The sequence below is a fragment of the Anoplophora glabripennis genome, unplaced genomic scaffold (assembly GCF_000390285.2).
Source record: "Anoplophora glabripennis isolate ALB-LARVAE unplaced genomic scaffold, Agla_2.0 scaffold44, whole genome shotgun sequence".
Lineage (NCBI taxonomy): Eukaryota > Metazoa > Arthropoda > Insecta > Coleoptera > Cerambycidae > Anoplophora > Anoplophora glabripennis.
This window is the reverse complement of record NW_019416229.1, coordinates 1688214-1708586: the sequence shown is the minus strand read 5'-3', so window position 1 is coordinate 1708586 and position 20373 is coordinate 1688214. Positions and strand designations below refer to the sequence as shown.

At 32.4% G+C, this 20373-nt stretch overlaps 1 protein-coding gene across 1 annotated transcript in view; it reads right to left on the bottom strand.

Annotated features, from left to right (window-relative positions):
* The window catches only part of LOC108917643 (diuretic hormone receptor-like), a gene marked incomplete at its 3' end in the record, with an annotated part of 336010 nt that overhangs the window by 157280 nt on the left and 158357 nt on the right, over nucleotides 1-20373 (bottom strand). The window lies entirely within an intron of this gene.

Below are 20373 nucleotides of genomic sequence, written 5' to 3'. Positions count from 1 at the left end.
GGAGGAGGAGCAAAGTGAATTAATTTCAACAATGCATATCCTAATTAATCATTTCATCATCATGAGTGATTTATTTTTGCACTCAATATTTAGTTAATTAAAAACCAGGCCTGAGTAAAAAATGACACAATACTAGTTAAATTTAAACCATATTAGAGAAAAAGTCCACTCCAAATTGGTTTTATATACTCAGAATAGAGTCAAAAGTTGCTTAATTGATAGTTAGCAGTAACTCGGATTTGAGTAAAACTCACTGATNAATCCCAATTAATTTCACCAATACCTTCCGTGACGCATTTCCGTTTGTAATTATAGCATTGTTATCGAGAAATAATCGAATAGTAATCATTAATTAAGCGGGAGATAGCTAGTCTCTAATAGGCAAGCTTGTTGCATGTTCGATTCTAATCATAACGGAGGTCGATGATCCGTTTATTTAAATCCAAAGGGAACGCACTGAACTGGTCCCATCAATCAGAATTCCAAACAAAAAGAAAAATAAAAGTTGTTTGATAATTTTCTGATAATTATTTTTTTTAATTGTCAAGATGATGTGTATACGATGTACATGGTGTTTGCAACCTACGAAATTATTTTTTAAGAATATCTTGTCTTGTATAAATTTCATATGACACCACGTTTTTCATATCATTTAAAGTACAATGGTTTTTAGATGGGAATCTTTAATAAGCCAGTGTTGTACTCGGACTAGGGTCTGTGGGGGTAGACAAACTATTACAAACCCTAGGTCCGTCCTGATATTCATTTTCCCCGAGAACTACCGTGCTGGCCTCCACAACTGGTCCTATCCAATGATTCCAAACGTTTTGCCGTTTTTCAGAGAGCCATCGTGGTTTAAATTAAAACCAGTTTATTTCAGTTCGAAGTGGTAACACTCGATTACTACAAGTTCAATGTTACACTGTAAAAAAATCGGTGTGAGTGAAAGCAACAAAGGTTCGCAGTGAATCCATTGAGTGAAATTATTGAGTACATTTTCACTCAATATTTTGATCATTTTACTCATTTGTGATAATATTTAAACTAAAACTGAGTACTTCCACTCAAATATAGGTACTCTTTAAATAAATTCTTCACGTAAACTCGTATTTTGTGCACTTGTACCTAAATCAGAGTAAATGCCATTACTGATTGAGTTTAAATGTATATTAATTTCGAGTAATTTGAATGGCGCCGTGAAGATGGCACCACTTACATATTGCTTCTGTAATCTCTCCCACAGTTGATAGGGACCCGTTAGATGCTCCGGAAAAGCGTGAAGTTCAGGAGAACAGGCCTTAGCCGGCGGCGGCGTGTCAGCCAGGACAGGAGGAGGAGCAAAGTGAATTAATTTCAACAATGCATATCCTAATTAATCATTTCATCATCATGAGTGATTTATTTTTGCACTCAATATTTAGTTAATTAAAAACCAGGCCTGAGTAAAAAATGACACAATACTAGTTAAATTTAAACCATATTAGAGAAAAAGTCCACTCCAAATTGGTTTTATATACTCAGAATAGAGTCAAAAGTTGCTTAATTGATAGTTAGCAGTAACTCGGATTTGAGTAAAACTCACTGATGCAATAATTTTCAGTTGTACTCATACTAATACAGTGAAAATTTCACTTAATCGGGTGTAGACAGAAATTGATACATTATTGAGTAAAATTAAGTGAAATTTGAGTGAAATTTGAGTGAAATTTCTTTACATTGTAAGAAGCAACTAATTTTAACACGAGTAATAGAGGTACTGTCGACACAAAAACAATTAGGTATGGGACAACTATGTTCCTGTCAAGAATAAGTATTTTCCAGTGAGAGAGTAACATTCAAAATTTAAAAGATCACCCTGTAATTCCAATGAAATTTTTTAAGGTTAAATATTGTTTTATTACGATGACACATATCATTTCATATGTGCCATTCATCATCAAATATTTTACAGACCGGAATTTAATCAATTATAATCAATTGTATGACAATGTTACACAAGCAATTTTAAAAACAATGAAATGTGAATTATTTTACCATGAGATTCGGTAAAGGTTTTAAATTATTAAAATTCAATTATCCCGATACAAAGTCTATTTCATGCCTCGATACTCTGGTGCAAGACGACGTAGCTACATTTAATCTACGTCTAGATTGCAGACTTAATTTTCGTGGGTTTGGAAGTCCTGGATTTTACAGTTTACTTTAGGCGCTGAAAATATTAATTTCGACAGAGAATACTTCAATTTTAGATTCGACTATTGGATCTGAATATTACTTTTGATTGTTTCGGAGAAAGTGATTTCAAACCAATCGTATTTAGTTTTGCAAAACTTACCTACTTTTCGAATGTGATATACAGGGTGTTTTCAAAAGAAAGTCATTATTACAAAAGCCGCTGATTTTAGAGATATGGCATATTATACAAAAAGTGTCGAGAATTTACCGTACAATATAAAAATGGTATAATATACAGAGTGTTCCTTTAAAAAAACAATGATGACTGCGTATGTTCTTCTCGAGACACCCTGTATACAACTTTTTTATGTCAAAAAATACTAATCGACGTGACCGAGCGTTTTTCCACAAAATAATTATCTGAGGTTTAAACGAATTTGTTCCTTTCATCACGAACGTACTGTATAATTTGGAAAAACTTCTATATTTTACTCAACCTGTACATATACCTAAATTTACATATATACTCAGTTACCTAACAGCATTACAATTTGCCCGAAGATAACATCTCGCAATCAGCACTTTTATTAAAGCTCTGAAAGCATCTTGTTAGCGAATCTATCTCGTTCTTACAATTGAATGGCGAAGACTTTATTATTTACTCGCGGAACCAATCGAACATAAATCAGTTAGCCTGTTAAGCAGACGTCAAAACGTTTAATTACTTCGCCATTCATCGCATGCAAAACTTAGATGAATTCGCTTTACTATTTATGGTGCATTGTACTCGAATGATTTGGGATAGGTCGTGAACTTATTGGTAATAGCAGGAACTCATGCGATCGACATCGGAACATAATTTAGTCGATCAGACCGTGCATATTTCCTTCCATAATGGCTCTCAATATGCAGAAGTATTTTTACTCGAAAACTAAGACGTTTACAAAAAAATATGTATAATAAAAAAATTTCGATCAAAAGCCTAGTGAAGAAAAGTAAGTAATACTATAGTTAATTAAAGTAATATGGTTTTTCAGATAGAAATTTCCTTGCATTTCTTTAGCCTTGGCTGAGAACCTTTAACTTGCATTTGCTGTTAGGCTAATCTCTGTGGGGATAGAGCCGCTATAAGAATCCCCTTGAAATTTACAGTTGCAAAGTTGGTAACGTAGTTGTCAGATGCCTAATATCCATAACTCCAGTTGGTTTATTTTCAATTTGCATTGTTTCTTGAGCAAAAAATCTTAAATAGCAGTTTTTTTCTGTCGATTTCAATAATTTTGTCGTCACAATCCATAGGCTTTTGCATTAATTTTACCAGCACGTAACTGTTCGTCTAAAAATGTTCATATTGATAATATTTTTAAGCATATTTTATCAGAATTGTATTGACTGTTTTCAGCTTAAACCTCTTGTTTACGGTTTCTGGTCGAGACTTCTCGAAGCGAGAATTCCCGGGAAATCTGGCCTTAGTCGAGACGAGAAAAAAGTGTCGAGAAATCGAGAGAAATTTTAAAATCACGCGAGTCTTAAGTTCTTGATTGGAGTTCGTTTCGTTCATGCGTTCAATTCGTTTCTCGACAAATAACTGAGCGGTTAAAGTGGTTTCTCGACTAGCTCATGATTTGTTTATTTTAAGTTTTTAAGGCTTCAGTTTACTTTGACGATTCTTATTTTTTTAATGTACCTTGTTATAACTCTGTGTAGAAACTTTATTATAAGCACATACCTAATGTTGATGTTGATTATGAAAATATTTAGTTCCTGTTCCTTTAGTTGATTATTTTATTTTTGTTTGGTTAATTAAGATTGTGATTATAAGTGATAAATAATAGGAAAAACGATTCTGTATCTTTAAATTAAAGCTTGTTTTTTTAAGATTTCTTCGGTTAAATTCCTTATTTACTATTTGTTTAATTAAAAGACTGCATGATTAATGATAATTATTGAAACTACGATTCAAAAACATTGAAATAAACATAAGTATAATGAAAGTGTTTAATAAAAAAAAAACAAGTTAAAGGTTTTTAAGAAGAAACTCAAAGTTTAATTTAGTTTTGTTAGTAGAATTAGAAACATATAAGTAATTAATAAAAATACTGAATAAATAATAAATGTTAATGATGATTGTTAAGTATAATAGCTTGTTTATATTTCGCATTGCAATACCAAAATTATGACTTTTTTAAGTTTTAGAAATTTCTCGAGAATTCGAGAATTCCCGGGAATTCCTAGTCGAGAATTCTCGAGTCCCGAGAAAAAAAGTAGGCCGAGAAATCTGAAACCCTACTCTTGTTAGAAAATTAAAATTATAGTATTTTAGTGAAATGAACTTGAAAATTTATTGCAGATGTCTTGAGAAAGAAGAAGGATTGTTTTTGACTTAGTTTTTCAACTGCTACACACTGAAATATTCACACACTCCAAACAAATTGTCTTTTCGTAGAAAAAACTCGGGTTAAAAGTACGAGTTCAGAAAAATACACGTTTCTTAAATGAAAACGAAAGTAGAACCGCTACCCTAAAATTGAATTAACAATTTTTCTGTTTACTACGTGAAATATCATAAAATAGCGGATGACGCGTTATCTACGCCACAACTATTGACTTATTTTTAAGTGGGGGAGATTTCAGAGATTAAGAACCAAGTTTTAACTTTTGATTTTATTAATTTTATGCACCGTTTCGCGTATTCAATTGATCCACTTATTGAAAATGATTACTATTAAAGCAATCTACTCACTATTAGAACATTACATCCGAGTTTGTAATACACCCTATATCACACTTTATGCTAACATCTGTCTCTGCACTGATACATTAATAGAACTATCTTTAGCTCATATTAATTTGATGGAAAATATAGCAGTAAATCATTTTTACGTGATTGATTTATTTTAATATCTGTACCTACGCCAAAAATATCATTAATTTGAAGTTATATATCAAGTATAATAAACAATCTTGTTTCGTTTTTATATTTGAAATATGAAATGATAAAATCTAAAACTGTATGTAACACATCAAAGAGATGTGAAATATGGCGTGTTCAAATATAATTGGAGCGAAAGTTTATTTTTCTATCAAATCAGTCGAGGTTCTACTAGTAATTAAAAATACTGTTTTTGCTTTACTTAATTGAAACGAAGTATCTTTCATTCACACCAAATATGAAGCATTACATTTTTTGAATTTCAAGTTTATGAATTTTACTTTAAGGATGTAACTTTTAAATAATTCACAATATTATTTGTGTATCTTAATATGTTAGCTAAGCTTGCTATTTTCGCTGGTGAAAAGTACGAGCTATTATATTCAGAAGGTACAGTACGGCGAATTTCTCTATTTCCAGAGGAAGCTACAAAATATTTTTCGTTAAAGGTTACACTGAAAACAATATTTATTTGGACTAAATAAATATCCTTTATCAGGAATTAATCCTAGTTTTGGAAAGGAAACTAATAGTAAGTACATAGTTCTCTTTCGAATGTTAATTTATTTTTAGATGACAGAAAATTATTGGAAATATGTATAGTTTAATGTGAACTAACAATTTGTCAAAGAAAATAGGTTATTCTAATAATAAATCAATGAGTTTTAAAAACTGAATTGTTTTTTTTTTCAACAAGATTGGACGCATTCCTTTCTTGATGTCTCTTGAATACTTCGTAGTTTCAGAACTTATTATATACTTATTTACTTATTATGTACCTAAATATTGTAACGAATTGGAAAGGTACACAAAGAATCACGAATGAAAAATTACCTGACCCAACTTTGAATCGTTTATATAAAAATTAACTATTATTATAGCAAAAACAAAATGGTTAATATAAAGATTCTGAATATAAAACTAGTAACAATTAAGGATATCACATAGTATAAAATTAATAATTTTAATTTAATTCACAAATACAGAATAAATTTTTTTGATAGAATGCATGACATCGACACTTGTTAACACTCAGTACATTGAGAAAACAGAATTTAAACCTAGAGTGACGTACATAAAAAAAAGCTCAAAATATATAGATGAATCTGATATACATATCCTGGGAAGACGAGTAACTGCATAGAAGATATCTCAATTGAACTTGAGGCATAATATGAATTTTTTTATCAATTGTCAAATTAAATTATAAGTTTCACAAATGTCAAAACTAAAGTTGGCTTTACAAGTACCTGGAGATGACCTATAAAAAACACAAAATAAGGAATATTTTAATAATTAGTTATAGAATTGTATGTTAAAATAAAAGGACATTTGTAAAAAATTGTATTAGTCATAAGGAGTGTAGTGAAAAAGTGTTGTTAAAAAAGGACATCCAAGGACTGACAATTCTGTGAAGGGACCTTAAGCAAAATAGGACCAGAATAATCCAGAAAGGATGAAAAACAAAAGTTTATTGATTGGTTACGGCTTGGGTTTTTGAAGAATGCAGAGTAGAGAGGCAGCTCCAATAAATTTAAATTTGAACAAGAAAGAAATAGTCAAGTAAGAAAATTAAACTTACCAGAAAAGTTAAAAGTTTGTTTGTTCTCAAAACCACAAGAAAGAAATTTGCCATCAAAATGAAAATTTCCGTTACCAGTTGTAAGCAGTCCATAGAGGTTTCCAGTGGCCCCATAAATGGTATGCAGGACATCTACGTAGTTTCCAATAAGGAAAAATTCAAGTTAGCAAATACCAGGTACCTAAAATAAAAATAAAGTGCACTATAAACAAAACAGATAGCTATAACCTATAAATAATATTTTTCTATCGCATCAAACCTAAGAAAAAGGATGCAGAATAAACTATAGAACTTACCTGAATAAAAATAAATACAAGCCATACAATCATATTTCTAAAAACTTCACAAATTCCACGAGCTAGAACCAATTTATCAATAGGGACAGCCATGTTTAATTAGAGTTGAATTTTCTGTCAGTAAATAAGAAATTATGCCCCTGTAAGATAGGCAAAATGCAATACAAAGAGACGTATTCAAAATTGAATACTTTAACATACAAATTTCTTTGGTTTTTCTTTACAATTGAATAGTTTAAATTAATTGCTAATAAAGTAAAATTCTTCTTGAATTAAAAACAATCCTTGTATTGTATTTAGTTGTATTAGATTAGAAAAGACAACAAAATTAATAAAATATTCTTTATTATTGTTAAGGAAGATATTCACAATTTTAGTTACAAGTTGCAAGTTTTAAGTCAACCCACAAAATTTTTGGAATAAATATTGTATTAAAGTTTAAAAAATATATTATATTTCACAAAAATATATTGTTTAAAACTACTTATCATAGTTTTTGAGAGTTTAGTGAGCTATTAAAAATAAATGGCGGATTGTTAAATTGAGTTTTATTATAAATTTATAAAACTACAAGAGCAACACTGCTATCCTTAACTAAAACTATTTTTTTGCATCCATTTTTATTAGGATCAAACAGAACATAACCTGTTTCTTTATTTAATTCAAACAAATTCAGTGTAACTAGCATAAATATAAACTGACTACACTCTAAACAGCTGATGACTTTAATAGAAAGTTTTTGCTTTTTGTGTAGTTTCATTAAAATTTATACTGACCTAAAATTTACCTTTTGGTAATTAAATTGATCCCAAAGGACATTTCATGACTGAAATTTACTAACTACGTCTCTTTTACAACCTGCAACCCTTATACCACCAATGGTAGATCAGAATGCATTGAATATGAGTCCGAACATCGCGAATCCGAACTTGTCTTTGTCAAATTAATAATGCAGGAAGCGTCGATCTGATATTTTCGACCTGACAGGGATATAACTTGCCATGTATCATGTTCAGCGTCGGCGGTTCCACAGATATGCTTTAATTAAATGTATCTGCGAGATAGATTCGTCAGTATCTATCAAGAAGAGTGAAAGGTGGTTGGTGATGCACTCAGAAATTCTATATCTCTTCTTCGCCTGTTTAACTAAACCGCTGCATCCGCTTATCGTTTCTAGCCTATTCGAGTGGTACAATTTCAGTGAATATATTTCGCAATCTAACAAACTTCTTGACAGTCGGAATAAGCACAAAATGCTCTGGCTCTAAACTGTTTTTTGATGTTTTAGGGACGAATAAAAAAATTAGGGTATCTTTTCGTATAAACTTTATTCACATACGAGGTCTGTTCAGAAAATAAGCGAACTTCATTTTTAAACTTTATTTTTAATCTTGTACATTATTCAAAGTACTTCTCTTCCTTATTGACACGTTTTCTAGCGGTGTTTCCATTACGGCGAAGCAGTCTTGGATAGCATCATATGAAGTGGCCTTTAAAGTCTGAGACGAATTTACTTTAATGTCATCTATAATCTGAAAACGGAGTGAATAAGAAAAAATCGCAAGGAGACAGGTCTGACGATTAAGGAGTATAGAGAGGGCAGTAATCCGATTTTTCGTACAAAACACAAGTGGAAAAAACAGTGAGCATCACCTTGACATTGGATCGAGACTGACATGTTTTTTGGTGCGTAGAGATCCTTTGCCAATCCATTGTGATGATTGAACTTTTCTCTCAATATTGTAGCTGTAAATCCAGCTTTCATCTCCAGTTATGATCCTTTGAATGAATGTTTCGTCGTCATTTCTGGACGTGAGAGTCATCAGTTGAAGTCGAAGGCCTTCCTGGTCGAGGATCATCTTCAATTGACTTACGTACGACCCAGAGCATCATCTCCGCAAGCTTGTTTCAGAAGTTGAAAGGTTTCCGTGAAAGATTTCTCCAGTTTCAAGATTTTACGTTGCATCGTTCCACATTTCAAAAATCATCACTAGCAGACCTTGTACAGAGAGATCGAGAATGATTGACCGGATTCTGAACGTACCCTGTCTCAATTGCTATCAAAACTGATTTCCGTTTGCTAAAATTACTTTTTTTTCCGTGCAATTTCATGGTGTTCTGTGGCGATTTCACAATTTGACGTTCTGTTCATTGGCGCACGGATTTTTTGGCTTGAATATTATTTTGTAGATTTTGTTGTTACCTGATATATTTTGCGACATTATAAAACAGTATTTTTCAATACTACAGTTAGAGTAGGTGGATATTATACGTGAGTAATTAATTTATTGCGTATGTTGTTCTCTAACCTAATCGGTTTTTTAATTTAGGTTAACATGGCATTTTCATTAGAACATGATAAATTTCTTCTGGAGGCCTATTTTCGTAGTGGACAAAACAATGGTAATGGTTGGAAATATTCGATGAATTCGTGTCATTTACAATTTCAAGAACAATTTCCAAATGATGAAATTGATTATGAAATTTTTTCGAGACACGTGAAGAGATTAGTGGAACGCTTCCATAACACTGGAAGTGTTTGTAGAGGAAAATCTCCAGGCAGAAAGTCTATTCTTACAGAGGAAGTCTTGGAAGATGTTGAAAACCGCTTACGAGCTAGTCCAACCAAATCACTACGTCGGTTATCTGCTCAAACAGGTACTTAATAACAAATATTTATTCTAAAATTTGTATCATTATTCCTAAATTGTTTATAGGAATATCATATGGATCATGCCATAAAGCAGTAAAGAAGTTGCATTTTCATCCTTATAAAGTTAGTGTTGTGCAGGAACTACTTCCGTTAGATTTTGGAAAACGTGTGCAATACTGTAATTGGTTTAACGAAAATCTGAATGACGACGATATTCTAGATCTAACATTTTTTTCTGATGAAGCGTGGTTTCATTTAAGTGGGTACGTAAACTCCCAAAATTATCGCTCTTGGAACACAGAAAACCCTAATATTTTGCGTGAAACAACTCTGCACCCTATTAAACTTGGTGTTTGGGTAGCTATGTCACGTAGAAGAATAATCGGACCATATTTTTTCCGTGAAAATGTAACTGGGCAGGTATATCGGCAGCAAATATTGTTACCATTTTTTGAGGAACTTCACGACGATGAAATCCATCATGGATACTTTCAGCAAGATGGCGCAACAGCTCACACCTCTAACGAAACTTTAGAGTTGATTAGAGAGTATTATGATGATCGAATAATTAGTCGAGATAGATGGCCACCACGTTCTCCTGACCTTACACCCCTAGACTATTATTTATTTGGTTTTTTAAAAAATTCAGTATTTGCTCAACGGTTACACACGATTGAAGAACTTCAAGAGGCAATTACAAACGAAATTAGGAGTATTACACAAAATGTTTTACAGAATGTATTTAATAATATGAAAAGAAGAATTAATACCTGCTTGAACAACAATGGACATCATATTGAACATTTATTGTAAAAATATAGATATTTTTATGGATTTTATGTAATTTTAAGGTAAAATATTCAATAAAATGTGAAAAAATTCCAATTACTCTGTTATTATATATTGCATGTAACTGTTGTTTATTGCTCTCGGTCATACAGACAATCCTACCATCTAACATAATCAAGCACTTCCAACTGCTTGCATTTGCTTGAAGCAAATTTTTTTAAGACACTTTTCCTGAATTTCGACAGCTAACTAAAATGTTCAGCATAAATTTTTGGGCTGGATCGCTTGCGCTGGATATTCAGAAGTGTGAAAGCAGTAGCTGCAAAATAGTCGTCTTATAAGCATACAGCAGTTTGCTTTGATGAAAAACAGCAGCTTGCAGCGTATCGCTGTATAGCTGAATCGTCTTAGATGCCAAGAATGTAGCCACAATAGTGCTTCTGTTTTAAAATTAACTCATAACGTTTTAAAAATAAAATCGCTGAAGCACTTACAGTCGTTATTCAAAATTAGCTACATCAAACTTTGATTTAAAAGTTTTTCTAATTGTAAATGAAATAAGAATTTTGGAAAAGTTAGGCTAAACCTACATTTGATTCTGTCATCCTCTTTAATAATAATAACAATAATAACATTTATTGGTCCATCAGTATTGCTTAATTTGTGAAATAACTTTGATTTTTGTTAAATAATTGATATTTTTATTATGAATTTCCATTTTGACAGTAACCTAATTTATTTGACGTTTGAACGTAATTATTTGTTTACCATTAAAATCCCTCAACCTGCGCTCATGATTCTAGTATTGGTATCAAAAACTGGTATGCCGCACATCAAAAATCTGTATGAGGCGGCACGGTCAATCATTCTCGATCACCCTGTATAATAAGGAAGTTTTTCTAATTAATAACACAGCTCAATATTTAGTTTAAAAAAAAACACTGAACTCTACCTAGCTGTTTTTGGGGTCGCTGATTCCACTGTCTAAGTCGGTTAAGCTTTATCACATCAGATTCAGGGTAATTTGAAGCGGTTAGAAAAATCTGAAAAAAATCATATATAGGTTTTTTGGGTCGTTGAATCTGAATCCATTGTCGGTTGACCTCTATCACCTCATGTTCAAGGTCGTTTGATGGTTAAAAGTGATACACACCTATCTGTTTGCTTGGTAGTCTGTATTTATCGACCATCTGTATTTTCTCTCTGTCCATCTACCTGACATCCTGCCTTTCTACCTGCCTTTATGTCAGTAATTTTGTATATCTTCTTGTCTGAGTAAATGACTAAATGTTTCTATGAGTCGGTTTTTCTGCTCTGTCTAAATATCATATGAACCTGAAACTTCAGATTCTTCATTCTCATCTTGATTGGTTCCCAGAAAATCTGGGAGCTTTTATTGAAGATCAAGGAGAAAAAATGCACCAGGACCTGAATGACTTTGAACAAAAATATCAAGGTGTTTGGGGGAAGAATATGTTAGCAGACTATTATTGCTGGAATCTAAAGAGATACACAAATAATGCAAATAAAAGAAAAGCTATTCGAAGATCATTCCAGGAATAGTTTTTTTTAAATCTAGTTTTATACAATTACGCAAAACCGAGAGAGGGTGGTAGGCATAAAGGTAAAGAGACAAACTGACAAGGAGGGAGACAGACTGTCAGTGGACATTTACACAGAGGGTGGTATAAAAACAGACAGATAGAAACATTTAGTCATTTAGTCAGACAGGAGGATAGACAAAATTACCGACAAGAAAGGCAGGTAGAAAGGCAGGATGTCAGGTAGATGGAAAGAGAAAAATTACAGGAGGATGATAAATACAGACTAACAGGCAAACAAACAGGTGTGCAGGTAAAAAGGCAGTCAAAAGCAGCTGACCTCCTATATTTACTTTAACCTTCAAACGACATTGAACATGAGGCGATAGAGGTACATCAACCACCTCCTTTTAGTTTGACTTTCAAATGACCTTGAACCTAACGTGATAGAGCTTAACCGACCTCTGGATCGTAATTAGCGATCCCAAAATCCCCTGGGTACCTAGGTAGAGTCTGGTGTTTTTTAATTCAAACTAAATGTTGACCTGTGTAACCTAATAATAATTTAAGTCATTCTTCATGACTACATAATAAACACTGCAAGACATGACAAAATTAACGTCTTGAAAACCTCTCTATTTTAGTTCTCAAAACCAAAATTAGTTTAGAATCAAATGTGTTTTGTTTTTCTACTTGCCATAGAGAAATAAGGTGACATATAATATTGATCTTGTCATTACTTATCTCATCGCTGAGCATATTCAACTAACAATTATTAAAATTTAAGGACAAATTGGTGGGGCTGTCAAACTGACCCGCAGGACATAGGCTTACGCATTATTTATTAAAAAGCAACAAATTAAAATGTCTATAATACACCGCCATAAACACCAACGGATAGAAATTAATTACGCGGCATTCGCACGATAACAAATCAACAGTATATTAATGTGACATGAACGTGAAAAGCATTTTCAGGCAGTGGCTCACGCATGTCTCAGTTGATCTGCTTGGCATGCCATTGAGTTGCGGCTCTGTCTGACAGCGCTACTGATTAGAAATACGTTTAATACAAAATAGTAAAATAAACAAAACGTTTTTTAGTTATTTTTTTGACGTATTACTTTCTTTTCAACGTAACTTTTGTGCTCCTGTAATATTCGAACTTTTAATATAACTTCTATAGCTCTTAACTCGTTCTTCTTATCCATCTCTCAATTTTTCATAACTTTCTCTAAAATTCTTAGCAATAATTTCATTTCGTACACCCCCAATATCTGCTGTTTTGTTCATATGAATACAAACTTTCATTTTGCGCTGTTATATTTTCACCATCTTGAATTGTTTATCTAAAGGGTAAACAAGTTAATAGCAAAGAGATAATAACCGTGAAAGTGGCTGGTACATTTCTTTTACTCCACTGAACAGAAGTCTTGGAGACTGGTAACCATTTCGTTTTATACTACGATTTAGTCAGGGCTGTCTGACGAGGCTTCATTACGTTGTTTTTACGCTCAAATGTATGCTCACTTTGATGAATATTAAATTTTACAGCTTCGTAATTTTACTTTATAATTCGCTCAATAAAGTTCCCATTACTGGAAAAAGATTTAGCGGATAACTCCGGTTTATTTTTCAATTTGGAGCCTGTACTCATTGCAATACTGCTTTTCTTTTATAGCTGCTATTTAGAGACATTTTTTTTGTGATGGGTCTGTAATTTAAATTAATATTGTTTTATATTTTCCGCTGAGAATTAGTTGAACTTTATAATAACTCGCTTTTCCCACAGTGTCTGTTCGCAATATGCGTCAGTCGCCCTAGAGATTAAATAATAGCCCGAGGTATGTTTACTTCCATAACTGTGAGCTCATAACAAAGTTTTAATTACAATAGAAAAATATTATATTGTACCTACCGAAAGTAGTCCGCTTTTTATTTCAAAGAGTTCGCGTTGTTTTATGAATAGGAGTTTTAACCAAACACTAAGTAAAATAAACAAAAAATAAAGAATATACAGGGTGTTTCTAAACTTGGACTTTTATTCTCAAACGAAAATGACTGCTAAGAAATGTTATATGTTACAACGATGTTATTTTGTTAAGAGTTGCCTAGAATGACAGAAAATAGTCCCTTTATTCCTAAGTTGCAAAGTGTTGCTTTTCTATTAAATACATAATAAACTGCTTCGGTATACAGGATGTGTCTGAAATAAGTGCATTCTCTGATAGAGGGCACGAAAATCAACAATTTTTATTAAGCAACTGATGGTCTAAATGCTTCTGTTTTCGAGAAAATTAATGAAGAAAATTAACCATAAATGTAAGCCGACTCTGTGCATCTTGTGCATGTGCACGGCTAGAATGTTTCGGACTCGCTACATGCGTGTGCGTTTCTCTAATTGGCTGACGTTCCTCGTGACGTCCACAATTAAGCAAATCTAATTGTAGCTCAGTATGTCATTTGTTCTTTAGTTCTGTATTGCAGTATTACTGCACAAGATCAGGATTTTACAAGCAAGGTGCTTTTTACGGATGAATGTTGTTTTACTAGAGACGGCTTTTCACAACATTCACTATTGGTTGCAAATCCTCACGTTGTACAGAAATACCGAGAACGTTGAACAATTTTTGTAGAGCATGTCGTCTATTGGTAAATAATTCGTTTATTCGTTTAATTTTTGTGTTACTTTTAAACGTCAAAACGCCAACTGCGGCGCGCGACATCTTCGATATCAAAAATATAGCTGGCTGCCGCAGCAGGGACGGATTTAGATGTGTTTAAATCTTCACGTGAAACTTTTTTTTAGTTTAAAATATAATGTTTTAGACCATCAGTTGCTTAATAAAAGTTGCTCATTTTCAATGGCCTCTATCACCGTTTTCAAGGAACGCACTTATTCCAGAAACACCCTGTATTGTTAAAATTGGTGGTAAATGGTAAAAATTTTGTCATTTACGATAAACTCTTTTGACGTTTTTAGTAGAAATAAGGATCGATGCTGCAGATGCTGACAGGGAAAAATGGTGAAACGTTTGAAAGCGCTGGATACAACCAGAAAAAATTTCAGAAACGATATGTCTCTATACAACACATTAAATTCGATACTTTGAATGAGACTATAGCTTAATTCAAATGGGAGTACCGCAGGGCTCTGTTCTGGGACCTGTGCTTTTTATTTTATATGTCAATTCAATAGAAAATATAATAGGTAACGAAGCTTTTACCATGTACGCCTACGATTTATCTTTAATTATTTCAAGTAACTCGAATAAAATTCTTAACATCGATATTAATAAAACGATTGAAAATATATGTGCATGGTTTAATCAGAACTATCTATATTTAAATGTAAATAAAACGCAGATGATAAGATTTCATAACAGTCAGAGAAAATGGGACGACCTAACAATAAAAATTAATAACTGTATCATTGAGAATGACGGTCTAGGCAGTGTTAAATTCCTGGGAATTCATTTCGATGAAACTCTTAATTGGAAAGTGCATTGTAACCATCTCGTTTCCACCTTGAGTTCAATAAATTTTTTATTTAAAAACATGAAATCGATTTTACTCAAAAATCAGTTAATTAATTTATATTATGCTCAAGTAGAATCGCGTCTTCGTTTTGGTGTTTGTTTCTGGGGTGATTCCACCCCCCACATTCTATTTTCATTTCACAGAAGTGCATTTTGCGCAATTTTGCTGGTGTACCCAGTGAAGATACCTATAGAGATATTCTTAAACAGTACAAAATTTTAACTTTAAGTTCGTTATTTATGTTTATTTATTTATGTTTTTAAAAATAGACAAAATTTGTATTTAAGTAGGGACATACACGGTGTAAATACAAGGCATACAAATAATATTTGGGTACCTTTTTCTAAATTGTCAATTACCAATAAGTCACCAAATTATTTGGGGCCTAATTTTTTTAATAAATTACATTTGTTTTTATTATTATTGAGAATGACGGTTTAGGCAGTGTTAAATTCCTGGGAATTTATTTCGATGAAACTCTTAATTGGAAAGTGCATTGTAACCATCTCGTTTCCACCTTGAGTTCAATAAATTTTTTATTTAAAAACATGAAATCGATTTTACTCAAAAATCAGTTAATTAATTTATATTATGCTCAAGTAGAATCGCGTCTTCGTTTTGGTGTTTGTTTCTGGGGTGATTCCACCCCCCACATTCTATTTTCATTTCACAGAAGTGCATTTTGCGCAATTTTGCTGGTGTACCCAGTGAAGATACCTATAGAGATATTCTTAAACAGTACAAAATTTTAACTTTAAGTTCGTTATTTATGTTTATTTATTTATGTTTTTAAAAATAGACAAAATTTGTATTTAAGTAGGGACATACACGGTGTAAATACAAGGCATACAAATAATATTTGGGTACCTTTTTCTAAATTGTCAATTACCAATAAGTCACCAAATTATTTGGGGCCTAATTTTTTTAATAAATTACATTTGTTTTTATTATTATTGAGAATGACGGTTTAGGCAGTGTTAAATTCCTGGGAATTTATTTCGATGAAACTCTTAATTGGAAAGTGCATTGCAACCATCTCGTTTCCACCTTGAGTTCAATAAATTTTTTATTTAAAAACATGAAATCGATTTTACTCAAAAATCAGTTAATTAATTTATATTATGCTCAAGTAGAATCGCGTCTTCGTTTTGGTGTTTGTTTCTGGGGTGATTCCACCCCCACATTCTGTTTTCATTTCACAGAAATGCATTTTGCGCAATTTTGCTGGTGTACCCAGTGAACATACCTATAGAGATAATCTCAAAAAGTACAAAATATTAACTTTAAGTTCGTTATTTATGTTTATTTATTTATGTTTTTAAAAATAGACAAAATTTGTATTTAAGTAGGGACATACATGGTGTAAATACAAGGCATACAAATAATATTTGGGTACCTTTTTCTAAATTGTCAATTACCAATAAGTCACCAAATTATTTGGGGCCTAAATTTTTTAATAAATTACATTTGTTTTTACTTTAAATATTTGCTATACGCATAAGTGACTATTGTTATATAATTTGTAATTGTCTCAAAACAAAATAAAACATCTAATATAATATGGTTAGAAAAAACACAGTTTGGGATCAAACATCCGGTATTTTTTTTGCTCGCGTTATGTTGTAATCAGCATAGAAATGTGTATATTTGTGCATCGGCAACAATATTGGAACTTTACTCAAGGGTTTATAAATTTTTCAAATTAATAGTTTCGTGCAGAAATGGTAAGTAGTGGAAGTACTAGAAAACACCAGTCTACAGATTTACCCTAAAACAATAATTTCAAAGTTGGTAAACACCATGTTAAGTTGTACGAGTTATACAACTCCTTGTATACAGGGTGATTAAAAAACCGCTGACAGACTTCTAGGGTAGATAATACATGAAAAATTAAGACGAAAAGTCTTAATAAACAGAGGGTCGCAAATGCCTCCTTAACAAGATACAGGGCGTCAAAGTTTCTGTAAAATTAAACATTGTCTGCAATAATTCCAAAATGCCTGAACATTTCTATTTCAAATTTGTTATGCATAGTTAGCACCTTAAGACCAATGTTTGATGTACTGCTCAAAATTTTATGAGCAGTAGTGTCGTAGAGACGGGGTCAACGTGACACTTTTTTAAAAATATTTTCTACGCCACTGCTAATTTTTCAAACGGGCACTATTTTCGTGTAAAGTGTTCTATTGTCTATCGAATTGGTATCTTGCAAAATTTTGATTAAAGCTACAGTTTTTGAGTAATTTAGGTTTCAACTAATTTTGTCAGAATTAAATAACGTAAACAATAAACAACAAATTTAAGGGTGAAAATGTAATGATAAAAATTGTGTAACTGGAAATAATGTAAAATATTAGAGTAGGTGCTGGAAGTGACCACTTTGTCATTCGACACACGTTTCTACCCTCCGAGCTAAGGATCTTCTTATTCTTTCAAAAATTCCGAGCGTATTACGAATTGTTTGAAAGGCTTGTTGAATTCGTTGCCATAATTCATCAATCGAATTTACTGGATTTACGTAAATCAGCTCCTTAACATGACTCCAAGTGTGGATATCCAGCGGATTTAAGCCCGGTGAACGAGTGGGCCACTGGATTGGGCCACCACATCCAATCCACCGTCTAGAGTATGTCATATTTAAAATAATCTCTTACTTGTCGAATGAAATGTGCCGGAGCGCCGTCATGATGGAACCAAAGGCTCCTCCGCACATCAAGTGGTACTTCATCTAACAAGCTGTTCAAATCATTCATTAAAAAATTAAGGTAATACTGGCCATCTAGTCTATTTGGTAGCCTAAAAGGACCAATGAGCGTGTCGCCAGCATGAACGTTAATTGAAAACTCATGCTGAAAATTTGTTATTCGAATGACGTGAGGATTTTCGTCGCTCCATAAATGATTATTGTGGAATTATTCCTCGATCGTAAACGATGCTTCATCTGTGAATAAGATATTCGCTGAAAAATTGGGACTCTCTGCAAGCCTGCCAAGTAGCCATCTGACCACTATAGTCTTGGTGGATAAGCTTGAGGTAGTAAATGTTGAACACGTTGAAAGTGATAAGGGTGCAATTGTTGTTCGCGATGATTTAACATATTATTATTTTCTATTGCTGTCAAGACCATATCCTCAGATTCCGGAGTTCTAGCATAACGCCGTTGTCAAGAATTAATTTTTATTGCTTTTAATTTACCCGTTTCTCTTAATCTTCTATCGATATTATCAAACACTTTCCGATTTGGTGTTCGTGCAGGAAACATTTCTCTGTACCACCTAACTGCATCACGCTGCTACCCCATAATATAGATGTATATCTGTCACCTCTTCAAATGAATATCCGTAATTCATACTGCTATTGAAAACTAGTGAAGTAGCTGAAGTAATTTAAATAACCGTAAAAATGACAAAAAGAAGCTTACAAGTCAGTTTACTTAACTCACTTGTACACTTATTATTAACATTAGTGACAGCCGATGTTTAATTTTATTTTGAATAGCACAAGCCTACTCTGCGAAACTAAAATGAATGAAAATAAAATTGGGTTCACAAATTTCCTGCAAACGTGTTTTTCTTAAAAATGGTTGCTTATCAAAATTTTGCAAGAGACCAATTCGATAGACAATTGAACACTTTACACGAAAATAGTGCCCGTTTGATAAAATTAGCAGTGGCGTAGAAAATATTTTTAAAAATGGGTCACGTTGACCCCGTCTCTACGACACTGCTGCTGATAAAATTTTGAGCAGTACATCAAACATTGATCTTAAGGTGCTAACTACGCATAGCAAATTTGAAATAGAAATGTTCAGGCATTTTGGAATTATTGCAGACAATGTTTAATTTGACAGAAACTTTGACGCCTTGTATCTCGTTAAGGAGGCGTTTGCGACCATATATTTCTTAAAACTTTTCATCTTAATTTTTCATGTATTACCTACCCTAGAAGTCTGTCAGCGATTTTTTGAATCACCCTGTATATATCATTAAAATTTATATTCATTATTAATAATCCCCTTACCTTAGAAGGGAAAGTTTTGAGCAGGAAGTTTTTAATGAATTTAAACAACTTCAGCTTGGCAAATGACTCTCCAATCATCATCAGGAACGTGCCATCCTGATTCTAATCCTTCCACGATGCCCTTGAAGTAATTAATCGATCCTCTTTGATCTCAGTTTCGTGAGAACAGATTACATCTTTGATTTATAAGTTCCCTGAAAGTCCCTGTTGGAAAACCGGCGGAAATTTATCTCGAAGGGGTATTGATACCCCCGATGCGTTCGTTCTCACTATGAAGCACCTCGGAGCCCTAAATTCTTTATTATTTATCGCCTGCTAAGTGACAAGGTGGTACGTTCTTTGAACTTTATTTGGACTTAAACAGGTTTGCTTCACTCTTAATATTTCTCGTATTTTGAATTTTTTAATTGGTTACACTGAAAAAACAATTACTTCCTGTTATGCTAATTAGTTTATCTCAAATAAAGCATTTTGTAGTACAAATCACACTATTTTTTAATAAAATTAACTAATGAGATTTAATATAACCATTTATGATTTTATAACATCTGTTAGGCAAATGAATACAATAAACGATTGATATAAATTTATATTCTTTTTAAAAATCATTATTCAAAAATTGGTCACGTGGTCAAAGTATTTGGTTAAATGAATGTCAGTATTTTGTGTTACAAATTTTCTGGTTTTCAAGAGAAAATTAAAATTCTATGTACGGGAAACTGCTGGATCTAATCTGAATCTAATGGAATTCAAAAAGCAGTTTCAATTACCTACACTAGATTGCAGATTCAAGAAAATAATCTGCTTTATTCTCGTACATTAAGATGCTATAAAACAATTCTTCA